The sequence below is a fragment of the Cynocephalus volans genome, chromosome X (assembly GCF_027409185.1).
Source record: "Cynocephalus volans isolate mCynVol1 chromosome X, mCynVol1.pri, whole genome shotgun sequence".
In the NCBI taxonomy this organism is placed as follows: domain Eukaryota; kingdom Metazoa; phylum Chordata; class Mammalia; order Dermoptera; family Cynocephalidae; genus Cynocephalus; species Cynocephalus volans.
In genome coordinates this window covers 19,692,510-19,712,601 of record NC_084478.1, presented here as the reverse complement: position 1 = coordinate 19,712,601, position 20,092 = coordinate 19,692,510, and the positions used below count along the sequence as shown (strand labels likewise).

The 20,092-nt window shown below is 33.2% G+C and overlaps 1 long non-coding RNA gene across 1 annotated transcript in view; it reads left to right on the top strand.

The window, feature by feature from the left end:
• The window catches only part of LOC134367660 (uncharacterized), a 144,778-nt gene that overhangs the window by 13,552 nt on the left and 111,134 nt on the right, over positions 1-20,092 (top strand). The window contains exon 3 of the long non-coding RNA XR_010022427.1: positions 12,703-12,790. This is a non-coding gene — a long non-coding RNA (uncharacterized LOC134367660). The remainder of the gene's footprint in view (positions 1-12,702; positions 12,791-20,092) is intronic.

Below are 20,092 nucleotides of genomic sequence, written 5' to 3'. Positions count from 1 at the left end.
TGGGGACATTTTGGGTTGTCCTTCCATTCTGTTGATCTATGTTTATCCATTCACCAGTACCTCACTTTGTTGATTGCTGTAGCTATACAATACATTTTGAAATTGAGTGCTGTGATTCCTATAACTTTATTTTTAATTTGAAATTTATCTATTCTCATTTCTTTGCATTTGCATTTTTATTGGAACTATCCTATCTGCATGTAAAAAGAAAAATCTTGTTATGGTTTTGTTAGGAATTTACTAAACCAATATATCAATTTGAGGGAATTGTAATGTTACTGTGTTCAGTCTTCTCATCAGCAAACATGGTACGTCTCTGCATTTGTTTAGATCTACTTTGATTATTTTTTATCAGCATCATGAAGTTTTCAACATATAAGGCCTACTCATGATTCATCTGATTTATACAAAAGTGCTTTATTTTTTCAGCAATCATAAATTTTATTGTATTTTTAAAAGCAGTGTATATTCATTGCTAGTATACATAAATAGAGTTGATTATGTAAGCTTGTCTTGTCCTGCGCCCTTGATGAATTGAGTCATTACTTCTATGAGGTTATTTTTAGGTTCCTTATGATTTTCTATATAAACATCATGCCCTCTGCAAATAGGGCCAATTTTATGTATGCCTATTACACCTTTTTTGTTCCTTTACCACCCTAACTTACCTTCCATCACTGTGTTGCATAAGAGTGAAGAGAGTACACGTTCCCTCCCTGTTTCCTAAGGGGAAAGCATTCAGTTTTTCACAATTAAGCATAATGTTAGCTATGGGTTTTTCTAGATGCTCTTTATAAAGTCTCAAAAGTTTTTCTCTGCTCCTGTTTTCATGAGGGCATTTAAAAAATTATAAACAGGTTTTGATTTTTTGTTAATTGTTTTTCTTCATCCATTGATACAATCATATTCACTTGGTTAGAGGGTGATGTTATCACACCAAGGTTAAGGGTTTGAATCCCCATGCTGGCCAGGCACAGAAAAATAAATAAATAAATTGTTAATACAAAAATTCGGTAAACAAAGAAAGAATTGGGCACATATTATATTCTGCTTTTCCACAAATAAAATATTAGATTTAGATTCCCTAATGAAATAATACATTTCCTTTAAATGGCTTACTGGTTTGCTGTGTTGCTTAGAACATGACATTGTAACGCCAAGGTCAAGGCTTTGGATCCCTGTAACAGCCAGTTGCCAAAAAAAAAAAAAATATATATATATATGTATATCATATATATATATATATATATATATATATATATTTATATATATATATATGATATACATGTGATTTTTATTTTTCTTTAGCCCGTTATTATGGTAGATTACATTCATTGGTTTTCAAATATGGACTCAACCTGGTGTCACTGGAATTAATGCTGCTTGGTCATAGTTTATAATATTTTTATATATGGCTGGATTCTTTTTGCTAATATTTCATTAAGGATTTTGTGTCTATATTCAAGGGATATTAGTCTGTATTTTTTATTTTTCTCTAATGTTTCTCTCTGCTTTTATCAAAGTAAAGGTGGTTTCATTAAATGAATTGAGAAGTGTTTCATTTTTTCTTTATTCATTTTCTATTTCTGTTTTCTGTTTTAAATTTTGAAATGTTGCGTTTGCATCTATTTGAGTGGATATTCTGATTTTCCTTGATAATTCCTCTTTGACTCATGGGTTACGTATAAAGTATATTGTTCACATTGCAAAGTTTTGGAGTTTTTCCTTTATGTTTCGGTGGGTTCAGCTTGCTTAGATTGTGATGGGAGAACAAACTCTGTATGATTTCTGTTCTTTTAAATTTGTTGAGATTTGTTTTCTGTCCCAGGATATGTTCCTTCTTGGTGTATGTTTTGTAGAGATTTGAAAAATACGGAATTTTGCTGCTGTTGAGAGAAGTGTTCAATTATTATCAATTAGAACCTGTTGGTTGACAGTGTTGTGGAGATATTCTGTATTATTGCTGAATCTGCCCAGTTGTTCTATGAATTATTGTGAAAGGGGAGCAGTAATCTCTAGATTCTTCTATTTCTCCCATTAGGTCTATCAGTTTAGTTCACATACTTTGCGGATAGGTTATTTAGGGTGTATGCACTTAGGATGGCTGTGTCTAATTACTGAATTAAACTTTCAATCCTTATATAATGCTCTTTGTTTCTGAGAATTTTCTTTGCTCTGAATTCTGTTATCTGACATTAAGATAGCTATTTTCTGCTGGCTTTTGTTTATCATTGGCATGATACATATTTTCTCATCTTTTACTTTCAGTCTGCCTCTATCATTGTATTTAAAGTGTTTTTTGTAGACATCCAATAGTGGAGGAATGTTGTTTTAATCTACTGTGCCAGTGTCTGTCTTGTAAATGTTATGTGTGCACCATTTACATTTATGTTATTATTAATGTGTTATTGCTCTAGTCTGCCATCTATTTATTTTTCTCTTCGTTGTCTCTTTTTTTTTTTTTTTCACTGTTTTCCGTTTTCTGCCTTCCTTTAAGCTGTTTTAAAAGTCATTCTTAGTCAGTTCGGGCAGCCATAACCAAATACCGTAGACTAGGTGCCTTACGCAACAGAACTTTACTTCTCAGAGTTCTGGAGGCTGGGAAGCCAAGATCTAAGAGCCACCATGGCTGGATTCTGGTGAGGGCTCTCTTCCTGGCTTGCAGAGAACTGCCTTCTCACTGTTTCAGAAAGAGAAGGAAAGAGAGAGAGAGTACACACTTTCTGGTGCCACTTTTTATAAGCACAAATAATCCCATCATGAGGACCCCACCCTCATGCCCTTATCTAAACTTATCTGCCTGAGGCCCCATCTCCAAATACCATCACATTGGGGGTTAGGACTTCAGCATATTAATTTGGGGGACACACAAACATTCAATCCATAGTACTTATTAATCTCCATCAGGCCGCTTCTGACACCACTCCAGCAAGGAGAGAAGAGGAACTTTATGATTTCCCAGGGAGAATGGTAATCAAGGCTCCCCTTATCCTATCCAGGTACAGATGCATTAACTGAATGTTGTGTGGCATGCTCTTTATTTTTATCCTTCCAGGGTGAATGTCCCAGCTCTCTATTGAGACATCCATGACAACATTGGGGGCAGTTTGAGGTGACTGCTTACAGCCCAGAAAGTGTGAATTCTAGATTCTCAATTGGCCTTTGCTGGCATGCGTGAGGATAGTGTTTGGCTGTCATTATGTGTCTGTTGTCTAAAAGTTTTCAGGCATGGGTGAGGATAGAGTTTGGCTGTAGTCATGTGGCTACTGTCTAAAAGTGTTCCGTAATGTCAGACTGTCCTTTTTCTTGCACTTTGTTTCAGAAAGCAAGCCTTGTTGTTTTTTTGTTTATTTTTTTTGTCACACACTCTGGCATTTCTGGGTTGCCGGAATCTTCAGCTACAGATCTGCGATGTATAAGGCAAAATTAAACCAAACCAAAACAAAATGAAGAAATAGAAACAAACAAACAGCAATAGGGAAAATACGGAAAAATATCGAAAAATACGGAAAATATCATCATGATGTTTAATGGGGTCATAAGCTCCCTAACAAATCTCACATCGTATCTCCACCTGTCCAAGCCTTCTCATGTTTGTTTTATATATAACATCAACATTTTTAGTGTTACCTAGAGCGAAAAATAGGAAAGGTGTGTCTACTCCATTTTCTCACACACAGACATTCAAGAATATTCTTAGACAATGATCTTAATAAACAGTGGATTTCTTTCTGCCCGTCATTTCTTTAATTTCTTTCAAACTAATTATTTCGTTCATCCCATAAATATTCATTCAGTTCCCATAGTGTCTCTGGTGTGGATTATGTGCTGCATTTTTATTATTGAGAGAGCCCTGTGGGAAAGCAAACAATTAAATGTGGAATATATAATAGCAGATAAATTTTGTGGTAATTTTTTATGTAGTAATAGTAACTAGTATATTAATGTATATTTTTGTGTTACTTTTAGTGGTTTCTCAAGGGATTGATGTTTGAATTCTTTACCTTTTATTTTCTACCTAGAGTTACATAGTATTGCTTCTTGTAGTATACAGTACTGTTGTGCTTTGGCAAAATTTGTTTTAAGTGTAAAATTATTTACATAAATATAATACACAAGTATTAGGTACAATGCAATATATAAAACGTAAGTAAAAGCAATGATGGTTTATGAATGTATGTAATACTATCTATATATGATTCATATGTGTGTATATATATAAATGTATATAGACTTCATATATAATAATTTCAGTAATCAAATAATTATGAACTGATAGAGTTCTTAAAAGTGGGATTAGTATTACCCTTCAAAGGATATACAAAAATAAATTTAAATGGGCAACTGCCTATTAGTTAGGCTCTATACTTAGTATAAATTACCTTAGTATAAATTAACCTTCAGTAATACATAATAATTCACCTTCCAGAACTATACGTGACACAGCAATAAAGTATGGGCCCCAAAATTCAAAACTATTTTTTGATACATTGTGCCGTGTCTATACTATGAGTACTATGAAGCTTTTAAAACCAAATAGGTGTATGTTAAGTACTTTCAAAAATACATTCTCAAGGTATGTTGCTAATATGGGAAGCAAATTGTAATTTACATAGAGATATGTGTACAATTAGTAAATATATTACTCATGTAAATATATGTATATGTTTACACCAGTTTAATATGCATACTTTATAGCTAATCATAATTACTTCCTAAAACAGTTATGTATCACAGGTTTTGAAACTTTTACACTGAACAGATGTCATACTTATATACATAATAAACTATATATATAATAACATATATAAAAGCACCATGGTGATGACATTTCCTAATTTTTTAAAAACCTGAACTTTGCTTTGTTATGTTAATGTAGTACAGAATGAGATAGGAAGTTAGGCAAAAGTTAGAGGATTCAGAAAAGGAAAAAAAGGAGTTAGAAGGGAAAAATAATAAAAATAAGAACAAATTTAATTGAATTGTAAAGTTGAACTTCCAGTCAGTAAGATCATGAGACGAGGGGCCATTTGTGAAATGGTCACAAAGAATCATCTTTTTATTGTTCCACTAGAATTATACACTGTCAAATGTATAGTAAACTTTCTCATATTTCAGGGTCTCAGTTACCACGATAGCAGAAAAAATGACAACAATAATAAGGGTTAAAACCCTGTCAAGTTTTGTTCGGAAAAAGCAATAAAAATGTGACCTTGTAGTGTAGGGTTTTCTACCATTTCCTATGATGTGTAAAAACAGGTTAGTAACAATTGCTGCTCTTGGAAATATGAGCTAATATTTAACTTTATTTAATCAGACAGTCTTGCTAAATTTACCGATTGATTCCACTGTGTGACCTCAGGGAGAAGTTTCAATATTTCACGACTAAGTTTATTTGCTGCAGTTTTTGTGTTGTGTGTTTTCTGTGATCGGATGCTAAATTTGGCCATATTGTTTCTCTACTGTGATAGTGACAGTGACATAATGTTGCCCTTTGTGTGTTATAGTTGTCTGATACCAAAATTTTTATCTGATTTGAATGTATTCTTGGATATACCCATAATGATTATGGTACATGAATAGTGGAAGTACCCTTGGGTACTGTTTGTCAAACATAAGTTGTGTTTTGGGAGAGGAGTGATTGGGTGTTGGGAAGTGCTAGGGATTTGATGGATGCACACCATTGAATTTCATTTTTCTTATCATTTTGACGTAAAGTTGATATGGTTCTCACAATGCATTTGTGGGTAGCACTTTTACAGTTTCTTTTATGTGGAAAGCCTTGTGCAAATATGATGTTATTTCTTTTACTGTTATATGGATAAGATCATGACTTCAGACACCATGCTGTATGCATTACTGTTCAAGGTTTGTGTGTGTGTTTGTGTATGTATATGTATATGTATTTATATATATTTATTTATTTGGATGGGGATGAAGGAAAAGGATGGCTGGATCACATGGTGGGTGAACCTTTATGTTATATCAGAATATGTCAAAGACTTTTGCAAAGTGATTGTACCATTTTATATCCTACCAACAGTCTCAATTTCTCTGTACTCTTATCAGCACTTGTAATGGCCATTGTTTTTTACTGTGTCTCATCTAATAAGTGTGTGGTGGTATCTCACCATTTATCTAAATTGCATAGGTATAATCAAGTCATAGTTCTTTCTTTCCCATGCGTGTCCAGTAAATGGAAAAATTAATTAGCATGGGGAGAGACATTTAAGGGTGACTCTTTGGAGCCTGGTCCTCACCGGGTCTAGGTTCACTACAGAGTCTCTGCTGGTGTGGATGACGATGGTGTTTGTCTGGCATAGAGCACTTACTGTCTACAAGCTTTCTGTCTCTTTTATCTGTGACTTTCCTAGTCCTTGGTTTAGAGAGAACAGGCTTTAAAGGCTTTTATTAGCACGTTTCGGTGTTTTCGGGTTGTTGGATTTTTATGCTCCAGGTCTTGGATTTATGAGGCAAAAACAAGACAAAACAAAAGACTGTGGAAACACCACGTTGTTTCCTGAGTTTTGAGGATCCTAGTCAGTCTTCCCTATTTTTTCCACCTTTTTATGTTCACTGTATATAATATCCAGGGATTTAAGTTGGACTTAGGGGAAGAAATAGGGAAAATATTCCATCTTTCTGAAAGCAGACATCAACATCTTTTTTTCTTTTTACCAAATGATCTTTATGAAGAAGCAGTGGATCTTTTTAATTTTTCAATTTTTTTTGGCAGTGATTTGCTTAATTTCTTTCATTGTAGTTAATTTATTCCTCCCATAAGTATTTCTTCAATTTCAAATGTGAGCCAAGTTCAGATGATATGGTATAGTTACACTGTTGAGCTAGAAAGCCTAATGAAAAAACAGACAACTGTATATAGATTATATTATAGAAAATAAATTTTGTGATAATTTGTTATCCTGTGATAGTAACTAGAATATTATGTATACATTTTTGTGGTGTGTTTAGTGATTCCTCAGGGACTGAATGATATTAAATTCTTTACTTTCCTCATCGTCATAGAATTAGGTGGTGTCACGTCCTGAGTATGTACCCTTACTACACTACAATTCTATTTATTTCCACTTTCCTTTGAGTTCTTGCTTTATAGTTTAGATCAGTAGCAACGTTTATCATTTTTGTTTTAAAGAGGCAAATATCTCTTAAATAAATTTTAAAAAGATGTCTTTTATATTTATCCACTTATTTTCCCCATCCAGTGTTCTTCTCGCCTTCTTGTAGTCCTGTAGTTTTTGGTTTCCATCAGGTGTCATTTCCTTTCAGCCTGAAGAACTTTCTTGCTACTTGTTGAATTCTGTCACCCAAAAGTGTCCTACACCTCCCGTTACCTCAGAATGTGACCTTATTTGGAAATAGGGTCTTTGCAAGATGTGGTTAAGATAAGGTTGTTAGGATGAGCCCTAATCCGATTTGAATGGTGTCTTTGCAAAAAGGGAAAATCTGGACACAGATGCAGATATGCAGAGAGGAAAGTCTATGTGAAGATACATGCAGGGGGATAACATGTGAAGATGGAGGATTGGGGTGATTCAGCTGCAAGCCAAAGAATGTCAAAGATCGCTGGCAAACACCATGAAACTCAAAAGAAGCAAGGAAGGAGTCTGCTACAGGTTTCAAACAGAGCGTGGCCTTGTAGACACCATGATTTCACACTTCCAGCCACCAGAAGTATGAGACAAAAAATTCCTGTTTTTTTTTTTTTTTTTTTTTTAATGCCATCTAATTGTAAGCCTCCTAGTTAGTGGGACTTTATCATGGCAGCCCTAAGAAACTAATACATTCCTGTAGTATTGCTTAAGGTTTGACTAGCAACAAATTTTCTCAGTTTTGCTTATCTGCATGTGACTTACTTCACTTGTAGTTCGGAAGGACAATTTTGTTGGATATTGAATTCTGGTTTTAAAATTCTGTGTCATCTTTCAGCATATGAAAAATAGTGTTTTATTTTCCAAATCTCCGTGGATTGTGTGGACAATGCAGGCAACATTTAAGTCATCATTTTCAGGTAGGTAGTGTATCTATTAAAGGTTTTGGTGATATACGTTTGTTCAATTTATTAAAATACTTTATTTTTTATAGGGGTGCCAAGTATATAGTTTGCTAATGAACTATTTCAAATCTTCGCTAGCTATGTTGTAAACAAATATGATTCCATTTGTGTAAAAAAGGTTAATTTTTGATCAACAATAGAAAAAGAAAGAAAAACAGAGATAAGCTGCATGAAAACTACCATAACCAAAAGAGGACCAATATTTTTCTTATTAAAATACATACATGTATCTGTACTGTTCATATACAAATTAAAATATTTTCATCACAAATATAAAATAGCCGAACTTTTTTATTATTATTTCCCATCCTGTGGTAATGTTGATATGAATGTAATAATGTATAACAGCCAATATCTTCAGATAAAGAATAATGAAAAGACACTGTATTAACTATATCAAAATATTTATATCTATCATAATTTTAATAAATACAATGTATTGTACAAGCAAAGTAATTTATATAAAACAGCATATAGTATGTATGAAAATCTGGTACAAGGAAATATATAAAACAAAAAAAAAGTCAGGTGTAGATATTTGTAAATATGTATGTTTTTACCTGTAATGTATAATAATATTGTTTCATAACTTAAATTATGAAACAATAGAAAATGGGATCAATAGTGTGTATCCAATAGTAGATGAATAATAAATATATATGGACAATTTCTACCTTAAGTATGCTTAATACCTTGTGTAAGTTATTTAAGTAACAATATATTCTTTTAAAATCTTGATACCAGCTGATCAAAAGAGGATATAATGGTAATGGGCTTTTGGAGTGTAATTTGTCATTTTCTTTAAAAGTTTATGAATTTACATGCCGTTTGACACAGTAATTCACCTTCTAGGACTGTATCTGACAAAGCTCCTCACTCATGTGCATTAGAGTATGGGCACAAAAAAGTCAAAACAGGTATTTTTTGATAAATTATGCTGTGTCCATACCAAGAATACTATGAAGCTTCTACAACAAATCAAGTAGATATAAAATACTTAATAGAGGACATCAAAATTCCAATGACATTTTACTCTGAAATGGAAAAAAAAAAAAAACTATCCTTACATTTATATGGAATAACAAGGGACCATGCATAGCCAAAGCCATTCTGAGCAAAAAAACTAAAGCTGGAGGCATAACACTACCTGGCTTTAAACTATACTACAAAGCTATAATAACCCAAACAGCATGGTACTGGCATGAAAACAGACACACGGATCAATGGAATAGAATAGAGAATCCAGAAATCAACCCATACACCTACAGCCATCTGATCTTTGACAAAGGCACCAAGTCTATACACTGGCGAAGAGACTGCCTCTTCAGCAAATGGTGCTTGGGTAACTGGATATCCGTATGCAGGAGAATGAAACTAGACCCATACATCATACCATATAGAAAAATCAACTCAAAATGGATTAAAGAATTAAATATACACCCTGAAACAATAAAACTTCTTAAAGAAAACAGAGGGGAAACACTCCAGGAAGCAGGACAAGGTACAGACTTCATGAATATAACCCCAAAAGGATGGGTGACCAAAGGAAAAATAAACAAATGAGATTATATCAAACTAAAAAGCTTCTGCTCTGTAAAATAAACAATTAACAGTGTGAAAAGCCAAACAACAGAGTGGGAGAAAATATTTGCAAAATATACATCTGACAGAGGATTAATATTCAGAATATACAAGGACCTCAAACAACGTTACAGCAAAAAAGCAAGTAACCCAATTAAAAAATGGGCAAAGGAGCTAAATAGGCCTTTCTCATAGGAAGATATATGAGTGGCCAATAGACACATGAAAAGATGTTCAACATCACTCAGCATTTGGGAAATGCAAATCAAAACCTCACTGAGATACCATCTCACCCCATTAGGATGGCTAATATCCAAAAGACTGTGAATGATAAATGCTGGCAAGGTGACGGAGAAAAAGGGACTCTCATACATTCTTGTTGGGAATGCAAAATGGTGCAGCCTCTACAGAAAATGGTATGGAGGTTCCTCAATCAATTGCAGATAGATCTACCATATGACCCAGCTGTCCCACTGCTGAGAATATTCCCAGAGGAGTGGAAATCATCATGTCGAAGGCATCCCTGTACTCCAGTGTTCATTGTAGCACTATTTACAATAGCCAAGAGTTGGAACCAGCTCAAATGTCCATCATCAGATGATGGATATGGAAAAAGTGGTATATCTACACAATGGAATGCTACTCTGCTGTAAAAATAGAGTGAAAGACTGCCATTCTCAACAGCATGGATGGAATTAGAGAAAATTATATAAAGAGAAACAAGTCAGGCACAGAAAAAGAAATACCACATGTTCTCACTTATTTGTGGGAGCGAAAAATATATAAATAAATACACAATCTAATGGGGGTGTAGGGAAGAAGACACAAAAATCCCAATTCCTTGAAATTGTTAAGATAAGAGATTAGATATGAGGTTGATGGGAGGGAGCAGAAGTGGGAAGGAGAAGGGAGGATTCGGAAAAGGGACACAAAAAACAATCACATTGTGTATTGATAAAATAAAATGAAATTTTAAAAAATAAAGAAATAAAAATTAAAAATGAACAAAAAAAAAATGTGGGAAGAATTGATTGCCCTAAAAAACCCAAATCTTCCATTAGTAAATATTGCTCACCATTCCAGTTATTCATATCTCCATGAATTCCTCTCAATAATTTCCTGTAGTTTGCTGTGTGATGATCTTGTCCAGCTTTCATTAAAATTTTACTGAGGAGTTTGACAAACTTTAATGCAGTTGTAAATGGTATTTTTAAGAAAATTAATTTAATTTTTTGTTGCTGGTATTAGGAATTGCAGTTAAAATCTGTTTTTAACCAGGTAACCAGTAATGTGCTATATATTCACTTATTAATTCTAATATGTAACATATAGATTGACGTTACTCTAGAAATATACACATTCAATATGTGAATAAGGGCAGTTTCATTTCTTCCTTTCCAATCCTTATGTTTTTCTTTTTCTTTTTCTTGTATTATTGCCCTAAATAAATATTGAGTAGAACTGATGATAGTAGGAATCCTTTTCTCATTCCTGATCACAGAGAAGATGTGCCTATTTCATCACTGATTATCACTGATTATGATACTTGCTGCAGCTTTATGGTTTTTTCCTCATCCTAAGTGGGAGATAAGTTGTGTCAATGTTTTGCATCTATTGTAATAATCATAACATTATTATATATCTCTTTGTTTTATGGAAGTCATTTGATTTCAAAGTGTTAATCCAACAAGAATCAATTCTGGGATAAAATCTAAGGTTTTCATGGTGTATCAGACTTGATATAACTTTGGATTCAGTTTGTTAAACTAACTTTTTTGTTTCATTTGGTCATGAAAGATATAACCCTATCATTTTCCTTTTATGTAGTCAGTTCAGTGTAAAGTTAAAAGATTTGGAGGCGATGCCTGCTGTTTCTATTCTCTGCAGTGTCTTGTGTAAGATGAGTGTCATGTATTTCTCAACTGTAGGGAAAATTCACCAATTCCACGACCAGAGCTCGGGACTCACTTGAGGAAGGTTTTCCATCATAGGCGTAATTTATTTAACAAACTTAAGACTATGCAGACCTTCTCAGTTTTGTTTTTCATTAAGGTGGGTTTACTTGGAGTTCTACATTTCATAGAATTTCAAATTTATTGGCATGTAAATGCTTATATTTTGTCTGTTTCCAGATTCTGTAGTGATATTTCTTTTGTAAATAATGTGTTTCTTCCATTTTTGATAAATGGATTCTTTAATCATAAGACAGTGTTCTCTACTTCTAGTTACCTTCCTTTCCGGAAAGTCTACTTTGTTTGGCATTACTCTACCAGTTCCGGTTGTCTTATGCTTAATTTTACGTGGTATATTATCGTCTGTACTGTTACTTTCAACCTTACTGTGCCTTTCCATATAATTGCCTCTCATTTAGCATATAATTGGGACTTATTTCTTCCTTATCTGAAAAACTCTGCATTTTAATTGGAATGTTTAGACTTTTAAAAAATTCATGTTTATATTAATATTGTTTGATTTAAAGTTGGCCATTTTGCCAGTCTTTTATTTTTTTATTTATTTTCATCACTTTTTTTTTCTCTATTCCACCTTCCATGTCTACTTTTGGGATAATTGAAAATTTTATTCTTCAATTTAAATTCCTTCATTGGATTTTTATTTGACACATTTTAAAAACACGCCCACCCATTCTATGCCACGTCCTTCTTTCAAGAGTAGGGTTTATGGCCCCTTGTCTGGACTCTGGAGAAAGCTTAGTGCCTCTGGTCACCCATACAATGCGGGCAGTTGTGACATTACACAAATTCCTGGGCTGAAATTCTATCACCCGCCATTACCAACTGCCACCAGCGGAGGGCGCCGTCGTGGCCCTCGCGCCGGGTGCTCTTCACGGATTCCCGAGATTCTCATTTACATCACGTGTCACTTCCAGCAGCCAGAAGGACTTCAGGTAACAACGCAGAGTACAGGTTGTCCCGCCACAGATTGTCTCAGGTTTGATTATGTGGCCATGTCCTATTTAACTCTCAGTTTGAAAGGATAATATTGCCTCATGTAGAATTCTGTGCTGACTGTTTTATTTTTTCTTTCAGCACTGGGAAGATTCTGCTCGGTTTTCTCCGGTTCTGCATGGATTCTGTCTCGAAGGAAGCCGTCTTTCCAATCGTCCCTCTGGGATAGGTAATGTATCTTTATTTCTCAGACGTTTTCACTTGGTATACATTTGCTCACTTCACTGATATTCTGTATATTTCATATAGATGCCTAACATATAGTTTAATTAAAAAAAATCAAATATTCCAATACCTATGGTGTCAATCTGAGGATTCCATTTATGTAAATGAAAATAAAACATGTTTTGACTGACAATCACTACAAAACACAGCAAAGGAAAGGAAAAGCTCCCATGGAGAAACATCTAATTTTTATTTAAGTATATAAATATCTACAAATTATATACAAAATAAAATAATTTAAGCACATTCCCAAGAAAAACCTAAAAGTTGTTTTTATAATTGCTCATGTGTTGCTGATATTGACATGCATGAGGAAATGCGTGGGAAGGAATGAAAACTTTTTATAAAGAATAATGAAGTGGCACTTGTATTACCTATAGCAAAATATTTGTTTTCTCAAATCATATTCCGTGTCTGAAATAGATTAAATATAGCACACATAGGAGTTGATTCAGTAACAGGCAAAAATATAGAACATAAGTGACAGTGAGAAGAGTATATGCACAAGTTCAATATATAAAATGTTTGGGATTTAAAATAATTTTAAATTATTAACTAAAAATGTAGTTCTAAGATACTTCAATTTACAGAAAATAAGCATAAATTTTAATTAACTCTTAAAATATGCTTAATAATTAGTACAAATTAAATAAATTACAAGATGTTTCTTTACCTTGATAACAGATTATGGAGGGAGTATAAAATGGTACTGTGGTTTTTGAAATTAATTTAGTCTTAGCAAAGTATTTTTTCACCTACGTAAAGAAAATATTGCCTTTTAAGACTATGGAACACACCTAGTTACAAATGGGCAGAAGTGTATGGTTACAAAACTAACAAAAGTGATTTTTTAATACATCGTTTTCATTCCATGAATATTTTGTGGGTATATGACGAATCAGGTAGATTTTATATAGTTTCAGAGGATGTCGTCAGTATATTTTGCCAATAAAAAAAAGAAAGCAAATTGTAATTTTGCATGCGTGCACACGTGTATAAATATAATCTTTATGTAAATACAAACATACGTGAATATCTGTTCTGGGAGACTCTTCACTGATCATCATCGTTACTTCTGAGAGGAAAGATACATCTGCCCTTTTGAAAATTTTACTGAACATTGACCAAATTTATGTAGTAAAATAAAATTAAGGAAATAGTCACGATTGCATGTAACTAGTGATTGTTTTATAAGGAACTACCCTTTGCCTTTTTTCTTTTCCTTTTAATGTAGTACAGAAACAGTTAAGAATTCATGCTCAAATATAGAACTAGAAAATAGAAAGGAAAGAAAAAAGAAAACAAAAGTTTAAGAAATAAGAAAAAAAGTTATGATTCACTTTAAAGAAGCCGATGTCTAAGTAGTCAGTGAGATCATTAAACAAAAGACTGTAGGAAAATTTGCACAAAGAATGATCTTTTCATTGTTCCCCTTGTATTAAATGTCAAGTGTTCTGTAAAAGTTTATTGTATATGTTAGGGCCTCTAATTTCATGATATCAGAAAAGATGATAGAAATCTTTAGAGTTATGGTGACTCAAATTTTATCTGATAAGCATATCGAAAAAATCTTAAAAATATAACCTTGTGCAGGGTGGTTATTCTCCTGTTTTATAATGTGTATGAAAAGTGTATTAAGAATTGCTACTGTCTGAAAAATGTGTTTATATTTAACTGTGTGGTATTCATCAATCCTTATAAATTCACTTATTAATTCTACTACATTATCTACAGGTTGCTTTTACATTCTCTGAAGGCATAATTGTGTGGTTGATAATGGCTGGGTTCGTTTCATTTTTTCCAGTCATCATGCTTTTTTCTCTTTTTTTCTTGCATTATTTCCCTGACTAAATAGAACTGGAGGTAGTAGGCATCCTTGTCTCTATTTTGATATGAAGGAGAAGTTTTTCAGTCATTCACCACTCATTATATTTGCTGTAGTTTTCTAGATTTGGGTGGGTCCTTTTTTAGGAAGAAAACCCCTCATATGTAGGTGGTAAATTATTTCGAACGGCTTTTCTGTATCTGCTGTCAGAGTGACCTGATTTTGTTTGTCAAAGATGTTTGATTTGAAAGTGTGAAACCAACAAGAACAGCCTTCCTGTATTAAATCCAACTTGTTCGGGGTGCATTGAAGTTGTAGTGTCTTCGAGTTCTGTTTGTTAAACGTAAACTTTTAGTTCCAGTTAAATTTATGGTTGTTATGAGGCATCCAGAATTTGATTTTTTCATGTGATATCTTTATAAGTTTGGTATCAATTTTATCGAGGACCTGTAAAAGATTTTGGACAGTTTTTGCTGTTTCTCTCCTAGTAAGAGTTTGTGCAGTATTGGCTGTTATTTAATTCTCAATTACATGGGAAAACTCAGGAATTCAGGCTCCAAGAGATGGAATTCATTTATAGGAAAGTTTCTCTATAAAGATGCAGTTTATTGAATAAAGAATGCTTGAGATTTCCTAGTTTAAATATTTTTTGAATTCATTTCATGGATTTTAAATTTATCGGCACAAATTTGCTCATAACGTGATGCACGTGTGTTCAGTATCCTCATGATGATCCCGTCCACCTTCCTGCTGTTGATCATGTGCGTCTTCTTTTGTATTCCCTTGATCAGTGTTGCCAGGGATTTATCACCTTTTTATCGTTTCACAAAAAATGACAGCTCTTGCATTTGCCTTTTTTTGTTTGTTTCTGGTTTCATTAACTGATGTTAACTTTAATTTTTCATGCTTAAAATTATGCTTTAAATTACTGATTTATTTTTTAATTTTATGAAAATTATTTTTAAATCTTAAACTTTCAGGATTTCACCTTTTACATTAATGCTCTAAATTTTCCATTAGACATGTATTTTGGTATATACCACGCAATTTTTAACAGCTTATTAAGAGGTATAATTGATTTTAAATAAACCGCACCATTGAAAATAAACACTATATATTTTGGTGTGTGTGAGAGAGAGAAACCATCACCACATTTAAGATGATGAGCATATTTATCCCGCTCCCCAGACTTCCTAGTGTACTTTTGGATTTTCCCCTCGTAATTCTGCCCAAGCCCTCCCTACTTTGCCACGCTATGCACATTCCTGTATGAGTCTTTTGATGGGTGTGTAATTGCATTTTTTCTTGGATAAACTTCAAGAAGTGGAATGGCTGAGTCATATGAGAGGTGTTATTTCACAGATGTTTATGGTCAGTGTTTTTAATTGTAGCTCCTCTAATAGGTGTGCAGTGATGTCTCGCTGTCACTCTAAATTGTACGGGTGTACATGAGTCATTATTTTTTCTGTCACAGTTATCCCCAGTAAATGGAGAAAATGGATGACAATCTTATGCTAATCCTTTCCCCACATTTACACTTTTGCATGTATGTATTTTTTTAATTGTACGCTTTATTTTCTGTGTGAAATACAATAGAAATAATCAGAACTCTGAATTGATTTTTCTTCTTTTACTGAGCATTTGCTTTTGCTTCTGAGAGGCAGTTAGCATGCAGAAATTTCATCTCATAGTTCATCTCAGGGAATTACTTCTTTTGAATCTATATCTCAGGTTTTGTGAGGTGTTTTCTATTTCTGGTTGGTATTACATTTATGGCATAGTCCCTCAGGGATGCCAAATGACCCCTTGGGTTGTCTTCCAGAACCTTTCTCTTTAGTTCACCATTAGCTCAACTTGTGTCCCCTGAGCTGAACTTTTGAGACTGCTGGAATCTCTGCTCGGCTATTTAGTTTCTAAACTACAACTTTTTGCATAGCATGTTGGGTTCTTAATCACCTCCTTTGAGTTAGCATATATTTGAAGGAAAAAAAGAGTTACCAAAATTAGATTTCATCCCTTGGGCTTCTCTTCTGAGAACTGGTCTCTTCAAATGATTGCTTCCTTGGGTTTGTAGTGCCTTCAATGTCTTCAAGTTTTCCTAGTTTTTCTCAAGAGAATGGTTAGCATGGTAGACATTTAGTTGTTTTTGCTCTCATACCAAATCAACCTAATCTTTATAACAATAAGATAAATTTTCTTTAAAGGCAGGTAGTCTTCTGAGGAGTGGATCTCTTCTGTCTTTTTTTGCTTAATGTACTGCATTTAAATTTTTCATTGATTGCCTAAATGTTTCTCCAGTTGCCAACATATGCCACGTATGGATCATGTGGTGGGGGTACATTATTGAGGTATAGCATAGTGTAAAGCAGACAAGGAAATTTGGAATATATTATAGGATATAAGTTTTATGGTAATTATTAGGCTACATTAGTAACCAAATTGTTATATATACCTTTTTGTGTTGTGAGTTATGTTTACTGGTTGCAATAAAGTTTGGCAAATGAATCCTTTACTTATCTTGATCTACTTAGAGTTAAGAAAGTAGCACTTTATGTAAATGCAACCTCCTAAAAGGAAAATTCCATTTATCCCCCCTTTTCTTTGTGGTCTTTTTGTCCTATATTATATTCAAATATCTTGTGGAAATTTTCCATTAATATTTTAAATGAGAAAATTGAATATTCAGTTAAATGTGTAGATCTCAATCTAACATTTCAATGAATTTTATAAATTATATTTTATATATGAAATATTACTTCACATTTTTGCTTAGCAAAATTAGTTGTCTTTTTAATGCTCTAATTTTTCATTTGAATTCTTTTTGACATATTTTTTATGTGGTACAATATGGTTTAATTATTACATGTTAAGAATTTTCCAAATTCCTGTCTGTTGTTGATTTGTAGTTTCTGTGTGTTGTGCTACAGAACAAACTTTATTGCATTTTGGTACTTTTACTCTGTTGAGGTTTGTTCTACGACCTAATATGAGGTCTACACTGAAAATGTTCCATGTACACATGCAAAGGATGTGTATTCTGCCATTGTTGGATGGAGTATTATACAGGTGTCTTTTGGGCCTTCTTATTTTATGATGTTGTTCACATCTTGCATATAATTGTTGATTTTTTGCCTGATTTTGTGCCTACATGTTCTGTTCTGCCACTCCAGCTTTCTCACAGTTGTGCATTGTATGGTGCTTCTTCCATTCTTTTACTTTCAGCATATTTGCAACTTTGAATATAATGTGTCCCATGTAGACAGCATAGCGTTATATCTTCTTTTATTTAGTCTGACAATCTTTTCCTTTGCTGGGATTGCTTAATCCTTTCACATTTAATATTGTGCTTGATATGGTTGGATTTATGTCTGACTTTATTTTGGTTTTGTTTTCTATATGACTTATGACTATTTTTTCCTTGTACTCCGCATTTACTTCCTTTTATTAAGTAGACTTTTGTGTGTACCATTTTAATTTCTTTAATAATTATGATCAGACTTTTGGGTTATTTTCTTAATGGTTTCTCTGTGATTTACAGTATAAATTTTATCAGAATCTAGTTTGGATGTACACTATTTTTTAAATTTGAACATTTAGTTTTACATATTTGTGGGGTGCAGTGTGTTGATTCAATACATGCATGTACTGCCCAATGATTCACTTAGGACAGAGAGCATAGTTTTGTACACATTAGTCCACCACTTCTCAGATTTACACGAAATTAGTCTATACGTGCATTCTATACATCTATCCAGTAGGATACAGAATATTTACTACCATTAAACTCCCTCATTTTTGTGCTATTATTTTATGCATATGTTTTTGTATGTTACACACCCCAAAATACATTTATGTTTATTGCTGTATACAATCTAATGTCCATTGAAGAAGGTAGAAGAAAGGAGAGTGAATTATATTTGTAGAGTTCATTTGGTTTTGTATTAAACTTATGTACTACTTCTGAATTTTTTCATTTGTTTTCTGTGAATTTGTGTTACCATCTGGTCTTAATTTCTTACTCTTATATAGTTTCATTCACAAACCCCTTTATCATGTGCTTATTGTCAAATATATTACATTGATAATATGCTATATGACCAAAATACAGTTTTATTGATATTGTTTTTTGCCGTTGTCCTTTAAGTCAGTTATGATTAGAAAGGAACTTCAGTAAGTCACTATGCTTTGTTTAATCATTATCTACACAATTACTGTTACTGGAGATCTTAATTTTTTTCCATACAGATTCTACCTGCCGTCTAGTGTCACTCCTCTCCTGCTGAAGAACTTCATTTAACATTTCTTACATTGCCAAATATTAACAACAAATTCTTTGTTTTTATTTATCTGAGAAAGTTTTAATTTTTCCTTCATTTTGAAAGATGGCCTTGCTAGAAACAGGCATCTTGGTTGACAGTTTCTTTTTTCTTTCAGCACTTTGAATATGTCATGCCAGTGCATTCTGGCAGCGTTTCTGATGAAAAATAATCTGCTGGTCTTTTCCATGACCACTTCTATGTGCTGATTTACTTCTGTCTTCCTGCTTTCAATATTTTCTCTTCATTTTGGCTTTCAGCATTTTGACTGTGATATCTCTTGATGTGAATCTCCTTACATTTAACTTCTTGGAAGTTCATTCGGTGTTTAGGTGTATAGTTTAGTGTTTTTCATAAAATCTGGGAGGTTTTTAGTTATTATTTCTTCGAATATATTATCTATCCTGTTCTCTCTTGCCTCTTTCTGGTACTTAGTTATGTGTATATTGGTATTCTTGATTGCATCCCGAATTTATCTGAGGCTCTGTTCATGTTTCTTCATTCGTTTTCCCTTCTGTTTTTCCAATTGCATGATTCCTATTGATTTATCTTTAAGTTTGGTGATTTTTCTACTGTCATCTCAAATTTACTTTTGTAGTCATCTAGTGGATTTTTCATTTTGTTTAACATAGTTTTCTGCTTCAGAATTTCAATTTAGTGCTTTTTAAAAAAAGTTTCCGACAAGCAAACAGAAAGGAGATTGTTGGGTGGGAAGGGGGAGAGGGAGGAGGGCGAGAGGTTTTGGTAATTGGCCACAATAATCAACCACATTGTATATCGACAAAATAAAATTAAGGGAAAAAAATTTAAAAAGTATTTCGATGTGTTTATTAATCTGTACTTAATGAGTCATTGTTCTTACTGTATGTGTTTAAATTTTAAAACATGATTTTCTTTTGTTCTCTGAACATATTCCTAATAGCTGTTGTAACATCTGTCTGCTAGTCCAACATCTGGGTCCCCTCAAAGGCAGTGTCTGTTGTTTGCCTTTTGTCCTGTATATGTGTCACACTTTCCCGTTTCTTTCAATGTCTCATAATTTTTGTTGTTGTTAAGAAGTGGACATGTTGCATAATATAAGGTAGGAATTATGGGGATTTATCCC